Genomic DNA, 13,637 nt, shown 5'->3' with positions numbered 1-13,637 from the left:
AAGACATATATGGTGAGTGTAAGAGCAGTGTATAACGGAGAAAAAGAATATAAACTTCCAACACATAAATAAAAAAACAAAAAAACTTGTTTTTCAGGAACAGATCCACAGAAAGCCACCTGCATTAAGGGAAACAGAGTCAGTTCAGTGCAGTGAGGACAATTCTGACAACCCAATAGAAGGTCGTCCTCAGGCTCCAATAGAACATGAGCACAGCTACTGCTTTGGTAGTCCAAAGACCCTCACCACAAAACTGCTTAAAGCAATCCAAAAAATTAAAGACTTAAAAAAGAAATCTAGACACTACCAGCAAAAGTACAGGAGAACCATACAAAAAAAATGTAAACCTTCAGGGTATCATTCAGTCCCTCAAGGTATCCCAGTTCTTAATGGAGAATGGAGCATTCATGCTGGAAAACTGTCCCGATGTGCCATCAGAAATGCTAAAGAGACAGAAAAGTAATCACACAAAATACCACCCAGCCATCAAATCATTTGCACTAACTCTGCAATTTTATTCAGCCAAGGCCTACAATTTTGTCAGGGAGACCTTTGACTTAGGGTTGCCTCACCCATCTACAATAAGGAGATGGTACAGCAGCAATGGAGGAGATCCCGGATTCAGTGAAGAGGTACTAGCCTCTCTCCAAATTAAAGCTGCTGCAGCACAGGCCAAGGGACAGGAGACACTCTGTGCCCTAATGATTGATGAGATGGCAATTATGAAGCACATCGCGTGGGATGGGCAGAAAATGCTTGGCTATGTAGATATTGGCACAAAAATAGACAGTGAAAACATACCAATAGCTACAGAGGTACTGGTATTGATGGCTGTCTGCATTCACGAACACTGGAAAGATCCAGTGGCATATTTTCTTACTCACAGAATGACTGGTTCAGAAAGGGCTACTCTGGTGCGGCAATGCATTCTCAAACTGTCTTATGTGGATGTGAAGGTGGTGTCCCTTACGTGTGATGGTCCATCAACACATTTTTCTATGCTTAAGGACCTTGGAGCAGACTTGCAACCCACAACACTCAACCCCAGTTTCCCAGATCCATCAAACAGCCATCAAATGATTCATGTCATCTTGGATGTCTGCCATATGCTGAAGCTGGTACACAACACCTTGGGGTCCTGTGGTATCATTGTAGATCCCTGTGGAAACAGCATAAAATGGGAATATATCAAATCTTTACATAGTCTGCAAAAAGATCTAGGAAACAAACTTAGATCAGCTCATATAGATTGGCAAAGTCAAAAAATGAAGGTAAACCTTGCTGCGCAGACCATTAGTGCCAGTGTGGCAGATGCTCTCAGGTTCTGTGAGCGACACCTGCAGCTTCCCCAGTTTGCTGGCTGTGAGCCAACATGCAAATTCCTGGAGATTTTTGACCGGCTTTTTGATATGATGAACTCCAGAAATCCTATTGGCAAGGAATTTAAAAGTCCACTCAGACAAGCTAATGAGAGAACCAGCATGGCCTTCTTAATGGAAGCTTACAATTATATAATTGGATTGAAGGAGCCAGGAATTAATGGACGACCCCTTGTGGTAACAGGCAAGAAAACTGCCTTTGTCGGCTTCCTGGTGGCAATAAAAAGTTTCAAACAATTATATGAGACATATGTGGGACCACCAACATCACAGTTACAGTACTTGCTGACCTACAAATTTAGCCAAGACCACCTTGAGCTGTTTTTTGCTGCCATTCGCTCAGCTAATGGATGTAACAACAATCCCACAGCAAGGCAGTTTAAGTCAGCATTCAAAAGAATTGTAGCGAGACATGCCATCAAAACCATTGAAAACTGCTCCTCACTGGACAGCACAGTGGTACCAGAGGCAACACCTTCTGATATGTTGCCATTTCTGAAAAGCGACACACAACCTGAAAAAGAAGAGAACACAAAAACATACATCCCAAACCTTCCCAGTCTGTCCATGTTCAAAGAGGCTGTGGTTGGTTACATACACAGAAACATACATGTTAAGTGTTGCCGTTGTTTGTTTGTTAGATGGGTTTGTGGTTGGTTAAGTTGTGGGCATTAGACAGTGTCCTTCAAGTCTGCAAAACAGCAGAGAGGTGCATTCAACAGCACTTACTCACCAGGCAAATCCCAGAATTGGACAGCAAATTTAAAGCCAGGCTATCCACACAGGTTCTGGAACTCCAAGGTGGCTCTACGTTCAAGGAACTTGAGGCACACATGTTCAACCTGGAACCATACAACAACCATGTATTCATTCTCATTAAGTACATTGCAGACAGCTACACCAATATCAGGCTCCACTTCCTTGCAAAGGAAACATCATCTGCATCTCACTGTAAAAGGCTCCGCAAAACTCTGGCCAAGCTTGTTCTGCACAAAAATCAATAAGATACATATCATTTCCAACTGCCAGTAATCCTCACCTACATTAATTCAATAAAAATAAACTTTATTTTTTTTACATTGACCACGGCTCTCTTTCTTTTATTTGTAAAGCACATTTCTTATTGAAATTAATGTTATCCTAAATTAATTTAATAAAAGTGTATTAGTTTTCAAAAAAACAAAGTTACCACAGTATATATAAAGCAATGCACTCCGTACCTGTGCATGGCGCAGCTTAATCGAAGGACATTCCGTAACATTACTGCATCTAATATTATGCATTACTGCCACCTGCTTTTAACCAAGACCGGAGACATCCTATTTCCGTGGAGGTAGGCATCAGATTTAAAACCGGTGTCTCATTAGGCAATGTGTTCTCGTTAAAATCATACAGTTTCCTATTAATTCAATAGAACGTTAACGCACACTAGGGATTACCAATATGGGGGCGCGGAGGCTTCACTTTCATGACGTCATGAGCAATCCAGTTCTCTTTTATAGATCAGTGGTTTAGCGTCTTTACAGAGTTCAAGACTTTTGTTCTATTGTCCTATTTATTTACTATAAATTGTAAGACTCACCTCAGAAAAGCTAATTCTCCTGTATTTATTTATTTTATAATTGTAAGACTCACCTCAGAAAAGCTAATTCTCCTGTTGAAGTGAAAAGTGTCTCAAACAAACGCGCTGTCCTCCTGATACAGTATCTGTGGCAGATGAGATGGTGTAGCCAGTCTGTGTCATTATTTCACGTTCATAACTCCTTACGAAATAGAAAGTTTTTCACAACTCTGAAAAATTTATTTCCTTTCTTGTCTGTGCGTGCGGTGTGTCAGCTGTGGAAGCACGCGCGCTGCATGTCACGTCACGATATATTAAAAGCAAGTCCATATTCTGACTTGGTGAAAAGAAACACATTTTATCTTTAAGGAACGCTTAATCTTGTGTCTGAAGTTTAATTACACTTTTTAATTATCACTATACTCAGAGCATATAAAGAACGTACAAAAGTTATGGTAATGAAATTACGTGCATACGACGTTGTAGTTACGTTGCCAGTAAGTCATGAAGTTACCAATATATTACGAATAGAGAACCTATCTGGGACGTTCTTTGTTATCTGGTCACGTTGGAGGGACTTACTGACGACGTTGTGAGTTGGTAATGGGATGGTAATAATATTACGGGCATGCAACGTCGGAGTTATGTTGTCAATTGGTAAGTCATGAAATTACCAACAAGTACCAATACATTAAGTAACTGTTACGTTGTGTGTTAGCAGAGTTTTGTTGTGTATTGGTATTTCATGAAATTACCAATAAGTTAAGTTACTTTTAGTTTGTGTGTTAGCAGAGATGTAGAGGACCTTTAGTCATTACTCAAATATATATATTGTTGTGGAATAAAAAATCAAGTTCTGAGATACTGTTAGACTTTTTAATTGTAATTGTTATTTTATTGAGCTGGGATGACACACAAATTATGCCTATTGATGAAATATACTATCATGACTTGTCAGAGTTTTAACATTTTCAGTTAATCAAAAAACAATTTAATTTTAAGTTCTGTTAATGTGTAAAAAACAATTTGATGACGTGTAAACAGCGCGCGCATGTTCAAGGCCAGACGACGAGACGAGACGAGACGAGACGAGTGAAGCATGTGGTGAATGGTAATTTTATGCTTAATTACATTCGCATTCGCTCAGGATTCAGTTTGGTTATAGCCTACTATAACCGAATATCGAAATCTGCAAGTCCTTACTCTGAAATTTGAGCAGTGTTGATAGTAACGTTATAGTCTGTGTGCCGAGGTAAAGTTAGCTATAGCTGTAGCTTGTCACTGATTGAGTAGCTACACTATTTGTTCAGATAAAACGTTCGATATATGTTTTTCGTCGGAAGAAACCAGAGGTTGCGAAGCAAGTTTGGTTGCACGAACAAAAGGCACTCTCGGTCTCTGGTAACCTAGCAACGTAGGGAGTGAGACGCTAACAGCCAATCATGTAACAGTTTGGTTGCGCCATATCGTTGTCTCGTGTTGGATTCTTCAGTAACAGAACCAAACAGAACCGGTGTGGGGTGTGGAAAGCCTTATTTGATCGGTGAGTGATGTAGATTAGTGACTGCTAGTGTCCATTTCTTTTATTGTCTATGACTTAGAGAACGAGCAGAGAGAGAGAGAGAGAGAGAGAGAGAGAGAGAGACCCAGGCCCAGACCCGCCTCCAGCCGCGCGCGCACTCTCACAGTCTTCAAACTGTCTTGCTCTCCCTCCCTCGCGCATATTAATCAAAATTGAATATTATTTGCAAAAAAAAAAAAAACTAAAAAAAAAACTGATCATTAATGGTGTCTGTTTATATTTTAAAAATTGCCTCCTGGAAAACACAGGAAAATGTCTTTATTATAGGACAGGGCTCAGCTTAATTATTAAGTTCATGTTACTTAGAAATGTGTTTTTATTGTGGCCAAAAAGTTCTTCACCTAACTTAAAACATTATGTTGGATAAACTTAATTACTTGCATTCATGTTGAAAATTATTAAGTTCATGTTACTTAGAAATGTGTTTTATTGTGGCCTAAAAGGTAATTCACCATAGTCAAAACATCGCTTTGAATTAATGTAATTCTGCCAGTAGTCTTAACATAAAAATTCTAGTGGAAAACGTTAACATATTTTTTTTTTGTTGACCAATGTTTTTTTTTTTTAGAGTGCAGTGTAGCCTATTCTTAAACTTGGACCTCATTATATTGAAGTACAGATCCTAAAATTTCATAGACCTTTATTTGTTATGCTTTAAAATCCCATACCATTTGTAATTCCACAGTATTTTCACCTCCTAAATTACTACCCCAATTCTATAATGGTAAAGTGTACTCATGCCGATGGCTTTTTTATTTATTTATTGTATGTATTTATATATATATATATATATATATATATATATATATATATATATATATATATATATATATATATATATATAGTTTTTTTTTTAAGAATAATTTTAGCCTATATTGTTGAAGCAAAAACAATATGATAACTTTTTAACTGCAGGCAGATATAGGCCTACATTATTAAAAATATATTATCATTACAAATATTTGGATCGTCCATTATTCTGTACCTTATTTTCTTAAAGAATAAACACTTATAAATAAAGAATAAAAATAAAGAATCTCAATTAGCCCTTATTTTCCATTTTAGAAGTTAATTGTCAACTCTAATGATGATGTAATTATCTTTTGACTCCCTGCTCAAAAAAAAAAAAAAAAAAAAAATCCCCGTTGTAGGAGATATGCAAGCTAATAATAGATTTAAAAAAAAAAAAAAGTGTGTGCTTGGTTTCCGAAATGGAAAATGAATAGGCTACAGCTCGTAAAAAATGATATGATGAAAAAGTCATAATAACATATTATTAATTCAGAAATAATTTAAGCAATTAAAACCTTTTTCATACTAGATTCAACTTGAATTTCAATACTATTAAACTGACTTTAAAATCTCAAGAAGTTTATAAATTGAAACGGTAAAATGTCACAGTGCATGTTAAATAGTCTAAATGCACTTTCTTATACAGTATCTTATCTTATATAGTATCTTATCTTGTATAGTATCCGAAGACCTTGATTGCATGTTAGCATGAAACTAAGAATATAATTTGATTTTTTTTTTTTTTTTTTTTTTTAAATAATTCCTGTATAAAATGGGACGGCAACCTTTATATCTAACATTTTGAAATCGTCCACAGCTGAGCATCACGGAGGCAGCTTGAGCACGCGGAGTGAATGCCCACGCACAAAGTCATTTTCAGATGCAATGAAAAAAAAAAAAAACAACGAGATAAAACCATACACAAAACTTGTAAATAGTTAACAACATAGCCTAGATTAGGCCCAGTCTAAGTCCTAAGTATATAATGTTTTTTTTAACCCACAGTAACACATTTTAACTTATTAATCGCTTATTTTTCGTTTGCTGCATTTTTTTTTTTTTTTTTTTTGAGAGGAAAAAAAAGTTTGCATTTTATTACATTCAGAAATAATAACGGCAGGCCTAATAATGTTATAGGCGCCAACAGGATATTTTTAGTTCCCTTCACTTTACAACAAATCCTTTAAATTTAACAAATTTATCAGAACAGAACAAGAATTTAAAAATTATAATTCTAATGGATAAATATAATTAGAGTATATGATGCTTAATTATAAAATAATAATAATAATAATTTAAAGGAAACATAAGGTAAGGTTGGGGCTCTCTCATTCTGGAGAAATTTAAAAGTTTCCATATATTCGTGATGTTGCCCATTTGAAAATAGGCTTTGTAGTTCACTGTGTTTCAGTATTCGACGGAAAAAAAAATCAAAATGAACAAAAATATGCTAAAGTTAACCACTGCTCACGCCAGATGACACAGTGAATGGCTGCACTGTTTCCAGTGAATATGTGCGCGTGAGGCACCAGCACGATCAAACAGCTGAAACAGAAAATACTCCATTTTTGGTCACACAGTAAAGGCATAATTCAAAAATGCAAACGGTTAGCCGTTAGAAAATTCAAGAATAATAACAGAGTTAATAAGAATTATTTCTAAATGCTGGACCGTTCTCATTTCGCTCTGCATATGGAACCTGAAGGCTTTTTTTTTTTTTTTTAAACGGGAATGGACCGAAATGAGCCTAATACTATCCCACGTTTTGAAATTAACTCACTGTAAATTTTCTAATGGGTTTTAAGGATGTTACAATGTTATATTATAATGTTGTTGTTGTGTTTACTTCCTCCTTTTATCTCCATTATCAAACCAACATTTTACAATTACATTCATTTTCGCAATCCATCGGTTTGCGCTACCTGGCGGTAGTTTCGCGAATGATTTTTAACTTGCAGTTAACGACTGACTTGCAGTTAACGTTCTTAGTCTTTGATTTTGTGCGGGTGTACCAGTGTGTGCAAGGTCTAGTTCTTGTTTTGTCTATTTTTATTTCTTGTGATAAGCACATAAAAAAAGGGCAGTCAAACATGAAGCCCAAGAGTTAAGAAATATTAACATGGCCATTTTTAAATCATTTATGATTTAGCGCTTCACTTTTGATGAAAATTGTTAAGGCTGTTATTTAAAAAGTGACAGTACCTTTCAAATAATAGCAAGAGAATAAAGTTCAATATGCAATCTTCAGTTTATAATCTAATACTTTGATCTATAAATAATTCCAAGTCTTGTCTTGATCATTCCCCGCAAATATTGCAATACATAAGGACCAAAACATATGATCAGTAAAATTATCAACACAGCAGATAATAGCAAATTAAAATATGGGGCCTTATTTTAAAAACCATTATCTCATCTCTTTACCCCAACAATGTACCACTGGATAGGCCACAATCTTTCTCATGGGATTTATCAAATCATATTTTTTTATTTTTAATTAATTATTTTTGTTGTTGTCTGGAATCAAAAACAGCAAAGAAAAAATTATATTAAATTACAGCATTTCTTCTTAGCAGTGTTGCCAGATTAAACATTACAAAACAAACACATATTTATTCTCTGGAAGCCAGGCTGAATGAATAAACACATGGGTCAGACCTCTCAGTCACCTCTCAGAAACCAAGTACAGACAGTGACTGTAACATACAGCAGGTTTAAGTTTGGTCAGAGGATCAAGTGTTACAGTTTCTTATGTGCCCAAAAGTTCTACAGCAGAACTTTCTAGGTGGGTTCTTTCTCACACGCTGACTATTGATGGTGTCTTTCCTTGGTTCGTAGTGTCCTCAGTGGTTGTCGGTGTGTTGGGCCAGATTAACTAATCAGGTCACATATGAAGGTAACTCAGCTTTGTTTAGCTCCTTTACTCTCCAATATGTCTGCTCTCCTAGTTCAGGCATTTAAGTCTTAATTTGATACAAGTAAATTTAAGACTTTTATGGACTATTAACACTGAATAGAGCTGCAGTATGTGCTGCAGAAAATCATTGTTGGTTGCTATTGATGTGATAATGATTAATGTCGATTAATAGACTACATTAAGGAATTTTCCCACATTTTTCACATTGCTGCTGTTTTATGGTTATTTGAATGGTTATATTTAAATTGGGATTTAATCGTACAGAAAACGAGCAAACGAACGTTCCCCATCACTAAAACTGATGATTTCAGTCTAGAGAGTGCTCACTGAATCTGGTTTTCTAAACCGCTATATGAATTTCTTTTTTTACATCAAATGTGCACTCTTGTTTATGATGAGTATTTGTGAGAGTGCAGAATTAATTAAGTGGGTGAATAAACTGAACATAAAGAAGTTTATTTATAGAAATAAACTGATCTCTAGCATTTTTCCAGATTTCTCCATCACTGGTGACTAATCTAAAAGCCTCTGATTGATCATTATAATTCCTTACATTTAAATAGCGCTTTTCTGGGCACTCAAAGCGCTTTACATAGCACTTGGGTCATTGCATACATGGGCTCAACACAACCTGTTGTAATTGGGTTATAATCAGAGCTGCAATAAGTTTCCAGCCTGGTTCTCATGTGAGCACCTGGGCCCTCATTTATCAACAGTCTGTAGAAAAGGTTATATATTTTGTCCTAAGAATGAAATTTAGAATGTAAGTACAGAAAAAATCTGTATTTTATCGAACGTGCACAGGGTTCAAACTCACACCAACTAGTAATCATTGTTAATAAATCCCACATGTTCTTAAGCACTAGGCTCGTTCATGTTCATGGTCATGTGCATTCAGAAACGCCTCCAATGAACCTTATATGTAGTGACAACACCTCCCTTTATAAATCATGTGAATATATGTCCTCACCGAAATCATGGGAAAGAAAGCGGTAGAGACTGAGAAGCCATTCTGTGCTCTCACTAAACAGATCAGACTTTAAAAACGCATTCACTGTGCATCACATGGTTTGCCAGATCTTCCAGCAAAGCAAGATCAGCCATGACATTATAGCTACATTTTTAAATGACTTCCCAGCTGTTATTTATAGCTTTTTTCACACCAATTATGCAAATATCTAGCTTGAACTATGGAATTACTAATTGAGTATTTGCAATTAAAGGACACAGGACACACACGATGGCACTTTTCCCTTTGTAGTATCACCATTCTACCACCAGAGTCTCTGTGCTATTCTACCACTAGATACCCTGCGTAAGCATTCTCAGAGGTGTGCTTATATTTACACACATTTCTTTTTTATTTAATAGTTAGTGTTTCACGCACTCATTACGCACACATCTATGCGCATGCACTGTTGATAAATGAGGCCCCTGGAAATTTGGTGTTGTGATGGGCGTAAATACATGAAAAAGTATTTAAAAATAAAAATACAAAATACTGTGTGGAAAAATTTAAAATTTTAATACAAATACAGCATTTTTAAAAATACACAAAATACTTGTGAAATTGGCCATCCAATGTAGGCATCCCCTATAGGTTTGAAATCTATCTGGACCTATTCTGAATGCAAAGAAAAAACATTTTACATACCTCTTCCATTACCCTGCCCTGTAGGAAATACAAAACTACTACAAAACTAAAAAAAATATATTTCATGTATAGTTTATTTTGTTGTATATAAAGTTTATTTCAAATGAGAAAGTTTATCTAAAATGTAAATAGAATTCTTTTAAAATAGCATTTAACACTATTTTCTCAAAGTAGTTTTTTTTTCTGATGAGCAATACATTTTTGTGGTGTACTTCATCAGTGTTTGTATCAGTATTGTTCAATCAATATTGTATAATTTAGTGTTATACATACAGTATGTTATCATATTTAAACAGTTTCTAAAGTCACAAGTCATAATCTGAAGTTTACTGGGTTTTACATGATTTGATTCTTTTGTGTGGGTTTATGTAGTGCACTTTCACATTTTCACATGTCCTCCAAAATGACCCACAACCTTATCAGTTTAAATGTGAAGAAATACATTTATTCATAAAATGATTGTTTGACAAACTATTTAGCAAACTACTTCCTCTCACCACAGCTTTCTGATGGTTTTGGAGAACAATTACTCAGAATCATCCCCGTTGTTTCACAAAATTATACAAAGGCAAGCAAGTGTAAAAGTGTCAAGCAAGTGTCAAAAAAGCTGCAACCGTTTAGACAGGAGCACTCAGTCAGCAAGTTTGCGGTGTAGAGGCAGACAACAAGGCTTCAATTGCACAAACTGCTTCTACTACGAGAGAAAGCAACAGCTGCACGGTGATTTCACCACATGCCGCGTCCCGTGTGAAAGTGCCAAAAGTGCAGGCCGACTTGTTGGCGTTTCACTCCATCTTGGAGCTCGCGCACAAAAAATTCCCTGCCAGCATGCGAGTGTGAACTTGAATTTCCTTTCATGGCATATTGCACAAACCGCTTCTTTGCTTCCACGCTTGCCACGCTTCTCTATTACTCAACCATTCGTCCATACTTCTTTTTCCACTTCAACGATATATATGCTTACCATGATTGGCCCTTTTTTTAATACACGCTTCTCATGTGAAGATATGTTGATGTGTGTGCAGCGCAAGATCAGGAAACCAGTAAGACTGTTCTTACAGGCAGACTGAATATATTGGATCACATCTCCTTTAATCAAACTGTCTGAATATACAGTAGGTGGCCAACCAAAATGAGCTTTTTGCTGCCGTGAGTGCCGCGTCTGCAAAGTACATTTGCAGCTTTTGACCGCTGAGTGGCGCTTTAACCACAAGTTATCAAACAAGCGCATCAAAGCACATTTTCGCAAATAGGCGTGAGCTTTGCCTAGCTGATGTGGTTACATTTGACCGGCTGCAGTCGGGGAAAATGAAAGAAAAACACTGTAGTTAAAATATTTAATATTCACAGATGAAAGTTTAGTACTTACAAAGTTATTTGCGTTTCTTGGAACAAATTAAAGCAGGATAAATGTCAAGCCTATGAGCCTGTGCTTATATTTTCTCTAAGCTACACAATATAACACCATATTTTAGATTTGAAACATTTAATATGTGTGCAGTATTATTTATATAATATGAATTATGTTATATTATTCTAAAGAAATGGTGGTTTACTTTACATTGGAGCATTAAAAGTGGTAGCCTATTTTAGTGACCTATGCTACATGGATTTATATGCAAAATGTCAATATTCTCACATATTAGGCCTATATTTGTCACAAATACATTTTTAATTTATATTTTAAAATTCCTTTAATAAAACAGCATGCATTTTTGTCACGCACATACTTGCACACAATGTAAAAAAGAGCTTCATTAATTAACAACTTAAGTGATTTTAAATGGAGCCTTCTTTACTTGCTTTCATACAATTTAAGTAAAGTAAAAAATAAGAAAGAAATTCCAGCCACATTTAAATGCAGGTGTGTATCATATTCCTTAAAATATCAGAGTGCAAGATTTGCACATGATGCTGAGTGCATGTTTTTCTTATTTGTCTACATATTTTATCTTCATTACAAATGTTGTTTGGTTTTATTTTAGATAATTGCATGTAAAAAATTAAAATTTTTGACAATGTACAATAATATTTAACTTGCTTTATATCTTTATTATTTAATGCAAAAAAGATTTATTAAAACAAGTTTATAAGAGTCATGCATCCGTTTAACTTTGGTCAAGAACAACTAATGATCAACGAATTGGAGTGGCATCGGCCATAAGATCATTTTAAAAAGTCAAATAGCCTTCAATTTACAGGTTATAAATGCATCTGTCTCGGTTATAGACTTGTGAAGATTTATTTTTAATGTGGATCCCATACTGTAACCTAAAAGAAATGTGCTCTATTACTATTCATATTCAAGTGTTTTGTGAGAAAATTATAATGCGCATGCATGACAGGGAGGTGCCCCCTCTCGATCACTTGAATTTTTTCCTGATAATGAAATAAATTAAAAATTGGGGGTGTTTTCACATACATGAGAAATATATCTACAGAAAGCTTGAAATGTCTACTTTTAAAAGAAATTCAAAATGAATGCATTATGTAATCTGTGAAGGTTGGATTTCTCTTTAAAGGTGCGTATAGTATACTGTGGAGATGAGAGCACAAAATATATTAAGTCTCATTATGGATTATAGATGTTAATTTAATATAAACATGTAATTATTTGAATAATGACTTAAATGAACGACAACTAGTAACTAGAAAAATCTTACGTGGGGGCAGACCTATTAAATACCCTCTAGACATCTCTGTTAAAGTTTTTAAAGCATTTTATATGCGTTTGCATAAATTCTTCTTTTAGAACGGTCCATAATGGAGAGATGCCATAACATTGATTTTTCCTCTGAAAACACAAAAATGAAAATTTAAATAAAATTGATATTTTATGTTTTGAGAATGGCCAAACTCTTCTCCATTCTGCAGAAATTGTTGCTTCTGGTTTGTGCATTGTAAATCACAAAACGTTTACAAATTATATTACAGAATGCAAACTCTGGTCTTTTTTGTCACGTCCTTAAACGTCTGTGTATTTCCCAAACCTAAAATAGCCTATAAAACACATTCATAGATGGATATTTTTCTGATGTCTGGACTCTGTTTGGGATTTCGAAAAACATAAAGAGATGGTTCAATAATCTGGTAATGAATAGGCTACATTCTGTGAGATTTTATATTTCACACTCTAAAAATATTGTTTGGACACTACAAAATTATATTAACGCAACAGTTTGCATTTTTTTTTTTTTTTAGTTAAGGCAACTTCTTTTGAATTTAAGTTATAATCAAACTAAAAAAATTATATTGCGCTATACAGTAGTCAACATTTGAAGTGGCTCAAAACCTTTCTTAAAAGTTGTCCTAAAACCTAAAACCAAGAAGTGTTCTTTTGTCACATTTTGTCACATCAGTAACGAATTGCCCAGTAATGAAACTAAAAATTATTAGGTCTACATGATGTCTCAGGACAGTTTTTTATTACTGCAATATATTTTTACATTGTTTTGCCAAAACGACTGCAGCGTTTGCCACGTACAATTAAAAAAGTGCAAAACTGACAATAGTAGCTACAAAAGCAACATATACATTAAGAACAAAAGTTTTTGTCTCTTTGGCAGATTTATCTTCTCTTTCGCCAGTTTCTTTCATCCTCTGCCAGCTGCTCCCGCTTCACAGTGAGCGACTCGCGCTAACTGCATCCAGGTTCACCAGCAATTTGATTTTACAAAATCAGTTTGGGCAAATGCAACTTATTGATCATGAGCCCAACATTTAGGCAGGAAAACATTCAGTCTACCTGAAGG

This window comes from Cyprinus carpio, chromosome B24 (assembly GCF_018340385.1).
Source record: "Cyprinus carpio isolate SPL01 chromosome B24, ASM1834038v1, whole genome shotgun sequence".
Lineage (NCBI taxonomy): Eukaryota > Metazoa > Chordata > Actinopteri > Cypriniformes > Cyprinidae > Cyprinus > Cyprinus carpio.
This window is presented reverse-complemented; position numbering follows the sequence as displayed.